General features: G+C 44.1%; 1 long non-coding RNA gene across 2 annotated transcripts; it reads right to left on the reverse strand.

Moving 5' to 3' along the window:
* Positions 1-395: 395 nt before the first annotated feature.
* LOC124041032 lies at positions 396-3,176 on the reverse strand. 2 transcript variants are annotated; one of them, XR_006839840.1, is made up of 3 exons: positions 2,949-3,176; positions 1,145-1,262; positions 396-653 (listed from the first exon to the last, which is right to left on the reverse strand). It is a non-coding gene; the product is annotated as an uncharacterized LOC124041032 (long non-coding RNA). The 2 variants fall into 2 exon arrangements; XR_006839839.1 differs by having other exon boundaries at positions 1,134-1,262.
* Positions 3,177-6,921: the final 3,745 nt, after the last annotated feature.

Raw genomic sequence — 6,921 nt, forward strand, 5'->3', positions numbered from 1 at the left:
CAGGGATAAATACACTGGCCCAGAAAGACAGGAAACACAGGGATAAATACACTGGCCCAGAAAGACAGGAAACACAGGGATCATCAAATCAAATCAAATGTATTTATATAGCCCTTCGTACATCAGCTGAAAGCTCAAAGTGCTGTACAGAAACCCAGCCTAAAACCCCAAACAGCAAGCAATGCAGGTGTAGCAGCACGGTGGCTAGGAAAAACTCCCTAGAAAGTCCAAAACCTAGGAAGAAACCTAGAGAAGAACCAGGCTATGAGGGGGTGGCCAGTCCTCTTCTGGCTGTGCCGGGTGGAGATTATAACAGAACATGGCCAAGATGTTCAAATGTTCATAAATGACCAGCATGGTCAAATAACAATAATCACAGTAGTTGTCGAGGGTGCAACAAGTCAGCACCTCAGGAGTAAATGTCAGTTGGCATTCCATAGCCGATCATTAAGAGTATCTCTACCACTCCTGCTGTCTCTGGAGATTTGAAAACATCAGGTCTGGGACAGGTAGCATGTCCGGTAAACATGTCAGGATTCCATAGACGCAGGCAGAACAGTTGAAATTGGAGCAGCAGCATGGCCAGGTGGACTGGGGACAACAAGGAGCCATCATGCCAGGTAGTCCTGAGGCATGGTCCTTGGGCTCAGGTCCTCCGAGAGAGAGAGAGAGAGAGAAAGAAAGAGAGAATTAGAGAGAGCATACTTAAATTCACACAGGACACCGGATAAGACAGGAGAAGTACTCCAGATATAACAGACTGACCCTAGCCCCCCGACACATAAACTACTGCAGCATAAATACTGGAAGCTGAGGAGGGTCAGGAGACACTGTGGCCCCATCTGATGATATCCCCCGGACAGGGCCAAATAGGAAGGATATAACCCCACCCACTTTGCCAAAGCACAGCCCCCACACCACTAGAGGGATATCTTCAACTACCAACTTACCATCCTGAGACAAGGCCAAGTATAGCCCACAAAGATCTCCGCCACGGCACAACACAAGGGGGGGGGGGGCGCCAACCCCCCTTATAAATACATTTGATTTATAAAATAAACATAATTTATTTTTTCATGTTTATTTGATTTATTAAATAAACATGAATAACACCTGCTCTTTCCATGACATACTGTAGACTGACCAGGTGTAGCCACAGGCAGAATAGTTGAAACTGGAGCAGCAGCACGAACAGGTGGAATGTGGACAGCCAGGCGTCATCAGGCCAGGTAGTCCTGAGGCATGGTCCTAGGGCTCAGGTCCTCCAGGAGAGGAGGGAGACAGAGAGAGAGAATTAAACTCACACAGGACACCAGATAAGTGAAGAGAATTAGACCAGATATAACAGACTGACACTACCCCCCCCCCCCCCCCCCGCACATAGTCTATTGCAACATAGATACTGGAGGCTGAGACGGGGGACACTGTGGCCCTGTCTGACGATATCCCCGGACAGGGCCAACCAGGTAGGACATAACCCCCCTCCACTAGAGGGATATGAACAAGGATGAGTATAGCCCACGGGTATCCGGAGAAAAGAGCATTGCAGTAGTCTAATCTAGAAATGACAAAAGCATGGATTAGCTTTTCTGTATAATTTTGCAGATTTTTGCAATGCAATGAAGATGGGAAAAAAGCCTTGAAATATTCTTGATATGTTCGTCAAAAGTAAGGCAGGGTCCAAAGTAATACACAGGTCCTTCACAGTTTTATTTGAGACGACTGTAAAACCATCAAGACTAATTGTCAGATCAAACCGCAGATCTCTTTGCTTCTTGGGACAGAGAACTAGCATCTCTGTTTTGTCCGAGTTTAAAAGTAAAACATTTTCCTCCATCCACTTCCTTATGTCTGAAATACAGGGTTCAAAGGTAGCCAATTTTAAGGCCATAACATTTTGACAGTGAACAGTGAAGTCTGTAGAGCTGTTGATACCATGTCCGAGTGAAAAGTAAGGAATTAGTTAGGGAAACTGACAGATCAATAACATTACATTGTTATACCGAGTCTAATAAAAACTCACTTTGCGATGTCAAAAACATCAGAATTGTGACGACTCCCACCGAAGGTGGCTCCCCTGCCTGTTCGGGCGGCGCTCTTATTTTGTTTCTATTTAAGCCTGTTAGGCCCGCCTATTTTTGTGCGGGATTGTTTTCTGTTAGTCAGGATGTGCGTGTTTGTGTTCCTGTCCGTTTGTGCCCTGTGTTGGGTCGGACTATTTTTTCTGTCGATTTTACGCCTGTTGTTTTGGGCGTTCGTTTGGGAATCCAAATAAAATTGGTTTCCCCAGTATCCTCTGCTCTCTGCATTTTACTCTGCACCCACCACTCCAGGCGATTGTGAAAAGAATATTGCTCTTCAATCGTTTTGCTGCTGGTCTAGTATGATTGAAGCAAAAATAAGAGCTCTAATGATACATTATCGAACAAAAACTGGCCAAGTTCATTTACTTCTGTTGAAATGGGACAAAACAAAGGTTACAACACATTTCCCTACACACAACAGCTGTTAGATACTGCTACCTGACAGATAGCTGTAGAGGCTAGAGCTGAACTGACTGTGGTAGCTACTAGCTAGGTAGCTAGTTCATTCACTTCCGACATAACTTCAGTCAAGAGAGGATGAAACATTAGCTAATGTTACATGTCAGTTACACTACACTGAGAATATATATTTTTCTTCTATTAGGTCTCACAACAGTTACCTTGCCAGCTACATTAGTCAAATAAAGAGTAGCCAGTTTCTGCTCGGCTTGCTTTTACAACTCTGAGAAAAAGCACAACACAGTCAGACAGCAGCTGCCTCTGTTCGTCTCTGCCATACTGGTCCTATAAGCCAGTCTTTCAGAAGCTTTGCTTTCAAAGGCGCTGCATGGTCAATCTGACATCTGCATTGGACATGCAGCATTTACGGTATTAAGGCCTCTGCAGAAGTCAGGGCATACATACTTCTTGCGCTTCGTGGAGCAGAGCAGAGCAGAGCTGTTGAGTAGAGCTGTTGTGAAGGAAGTTGTCAAGGAAGTGAGTTTGTATTTATACAGGACCTCTCAACCCCACTGTCAACCAATAATATCAAGGTGGAGCTATATGGAGCTATACGGAGCCCTCTGCATTGTTACATTTTTGGAGGGACACAGCGATGTGGTACGGAGCTCAATTTGGCCTCTGCATGCCTCCGGAGGCTCTGCAATTGCATCACATCCTCCCTACGGAACCTCCGAGGACATTTTTGGATCAAGAATAAATTGGCTTTCACACAGCCTGTCCTTATGCTGTGTGTGTAACGTAGTTCATCTGTTGTTTGAAGAGAGTCAGACCGAAATGCAGCGTGTAGGTTACTCATGACTTTTAATGAAGATAATGCGGTACATGAAATAACTGAAGAAGAAAACAACAAACAAGTGAAACTAATTACAGCCTATCTGGTGACTAACACAGAGACAGGTACAATCACCCACGAAATACAACGCGCACTCAGGCTACCTAAATACGGTTCCCAATCCGAGACAACGAGAATCAGCTGACTCCAATTAGGAATCGCCTCAGGCAGCCAAGCCTAACTAGACACACCCCTAATAATACACACTCCCAATTACTACAAACCCCAATACGATATACAACATATAAATCCAGCAGTCTACCCGACCGCTCTGAGGAGTCAGCATTGTCCTTTAATTTTATTTTATTTTTTAAATATACCTTTATTTAACTGCCCTTCCCCGACTCCCCCCGCCGTCTCCAGTAAAAGTTGCCCCCCTGTAAACAAGCTCTCTTGTGTACCGTTTGTTCAAAACTCATAAGGCATCAAACTATCCTCGCATAGAAAACGAAGTTATACAAAAGTTCTTGATTCCTTCTGCCAGGAAGGGAACATAAGGTACAGATATATGGCAGGCTATGCGAAGGAAAAGAACATCAATCACTTAAAAGACATGAGTTTCACAACCCAATTGTACCACCCTGGAATTATCTGTTCAAAATGGATGAACAAAGATTTTTTGGAAAACAACACTACTTCAACTGCAGTGATGCAAGTTTGGATTAATTCAATCGAAAACGCACCGTGTGCAGAGAAGACAGTCAACTGCATACATATTCAAACAAGCTATGCGGTTCAAACTGAATTTTGCTTTACCTGGAAATTCATGGTTACCAGATGCAAAGGGCTTTAAGTCTCTCAATTAGGAGAAACCAAATAAAGTTGTGTTACCAGGTTTGAAATGCGTTTTACATCATAGGAACTCATTCACTAACCAGGATGTTATCAGAGGATTCTTTGAGTGGCCAAACGACCAGAAATCTGTACTTTTCGATGGAAGGAGGAGACTGAAAGACAGACACCTTATTGGACATTGGCAACCGGAGATTTTTACGAACAGAGATTAGAAAGTTTCAACTATGTGCAAAATGATCAGCAAAACGACTTTGCAATATTAACCAAACAAGGGAAGGATGTGGGAACCTCTCGCTAAAAAGCTTTGGCACTGTGTTGGTTAGACTACCAACCAATGTGCTGTTTTGTATGCAGTGCAGAAGAAAAGTCCATGAAGGGTGATTCCGGCAATGTATTACAACAAAGCAGTAAACAATGTGAATCCTATCTAAGCAGGATAGTGTCACCATACCACACCATAGACCAGCAATATCCCAGACATACTCCATGGAATGATAGGAGGATAGCCTGTGGGGATGATTGTAGATGGTTCCCCAGCTGGTGGCCGGTTGTTATTAATTTACAGTCTACTAAGGATTTGTAAGTATGTTTCCCGGCCCCCCAAACCTCCACTCAAGAAAACAATCATCCCGCGGCTGGATCCAGTAGATCATCCCTGGCATAGATGGTGGGTAGAGGGGGCACCTTTTTCAACCATCCCTGCTGTTGACAGATTGAAAAGGGCGAGAGAGTAGAGGGTAAAAAGCAGACCATGAAAAATGGACGCTGAAATATTAATAGATGACCTTCCTCACTCAAATTCACAATGGCATATTCTGTGGAGGTGGGCATATTCTGTAGAGTGACTGATGATGACATCCTTCCTGGTGAGACTCTCTTCCTGGGGCAAACTGACGTCCTCCGTTCTGACGTCTGTCATCTTGAATGAGGGTTTCTCTTTAACACATTGTGTTATGTTGTGTGTGTGTTTCTTTAATACATAAAACCATTCTGTATTTTGGTCCCTGTACTTTGTCAAACTGTAATGTTTTCTCAGCCACACAAGACAAAGGTGGTGGAGAATGGTCAACTCAGGGGCAGTGTGTTTACCATGATGTAGTCAACATAATCAGTCTGGATAGGAGTTAATGATATGGCTTTTCATTCTCAGAATCAACTTTTAAAATTATACTGAATCTAAAATAGTATTTATTATATATGCTTGTTCAATCAGGAAATTACAAATTGTTGATGGCTTCATCATGACACACATCTTGTGTTTGCGTCTTCTGGAAAAGTCATGCATATTGGGTAAGCCTCCCAAATAAAGGGTGTTGATAGCAAATGTGAAAATGTGTTGAGGTAGAAATCAGGAAACCAAATGTGACCAAGGGCCAGCATTGCAAACCACAGCTGGTCACGAAACATTAATCAAGCTGTTACAATTTACATTAGTCATAGAGGTATCCATATAATCCATTTGTACAGGTCACATAATCACAGGTTGGGCAACAAATGACCCATATGTACAAGTGTAGGATCTTAGTATGACCACTTTCTCACATCAGGAAATGTCATGTATTTTGTTCGCATTTCCATTTTAAATCTTTTGTGAGCTGAACGTGTTTTTTTTTGGGGGGGAGTTGACAATGGGTAGACAGAACATGCACATACAGTTGAAGTCGGAAGTTTACATACACTTAGGTTGGAGTCATTAAAACTTGTTTTTCAACCACTCAACAAATGTCTTGTTAACAAACTATTGTTTTGGCAAGTCAGGTAGGACATCTACTTTGTGCATGACACAAGTACATTTTCCAACAATTGTTTACAGACAGATTATTTCACTGTATCACAATTCCAGTGGGTCAGAAGTTTACATACACTATTGGAGAATTCCAGAAAATGATGTCATGGCTTTAGAAGCTTCTGATTTACATAATTGACATCATTTGAGTCAAATGGAGGTGTACCTATGGATGTATTTCAAAGCCTACTTTAAAACTCGACCTAGAAGGTCGGCGACATCCGATCCTCGTTTGCTAAGTCAAACGACACCGCTGGTTCTGCTCACACTGCCATACCCTGTGCTCTGACCTCTTTCTCCACTCTCTCTCCAGATGAAATCTCGCGTCTTGTGATGGCCGGCCGCCCAACAACCTGCCCGCTTGACCCTATCCCCTCCTCTCTTCTCCAGACCATTTCCGGAGACCTTCTCCCTTACCTCACCTCGCTCATCAACTCATCCCTGACCACTGGCTACGTCCCTTCCGTCTTCAAGAGAGCGAGAGTTGCACCCCTTCTGAAAAAACCTACACTCGATCCCTCCGATGTCAACAACTACAGACCAGTATCCCTTCTTTCTTTTCTCTCCAAAACTCTTGAACGTGCCGTCCTTGGCCAGCTCTCCCGCTATCTCTCTCAGAATGACCTTCTTGATCCAAATCAGTCAGGTTTCAAGACTAGTCATTCAACTGAGACTGCTCTTCTCTGTATCACGGAGGCGCTCCGCACCGCTAAAGCTAACTCTCTCTCCTCTGCTCTCATCCTTCTAGACCTATTGGCTGCCTTTGATACTGTGAACCATCAGATCCTCCTCTCCACCCTCTCCGAGTTGGGCATCTCCGGCGCGGCCCACGCTTGGATTGCGTCCTACCTGACAGGTCGCTCCTACCAGGTGGCGTGGCGAGAATCTGTCTCCTCACCACGCGCTCTCACCACTGGTGTCCCCAGGGCTCTGTTCTAGGCCCTCTCCTATTCTCGCTATAC

This window comes from Oncorhynchus gorbuscha, linkage group LG08 (assembly GCF_021184085.1).
Source record: "Oncorhynchus gorbuscha isolate QuinsamMale2020 ecotype Even-year linkage group LG08, OgorEven_v1.0, whole genome shotgun sequence".
Classification (NCBI taxonomy): domain Eukaryota; kingdom Metazoa; phylum Chordata; class Actinopteri; order Salmoniformes; family Salmonidae; genus Oncorhynchus; species Oncorhynchus gorbuscha.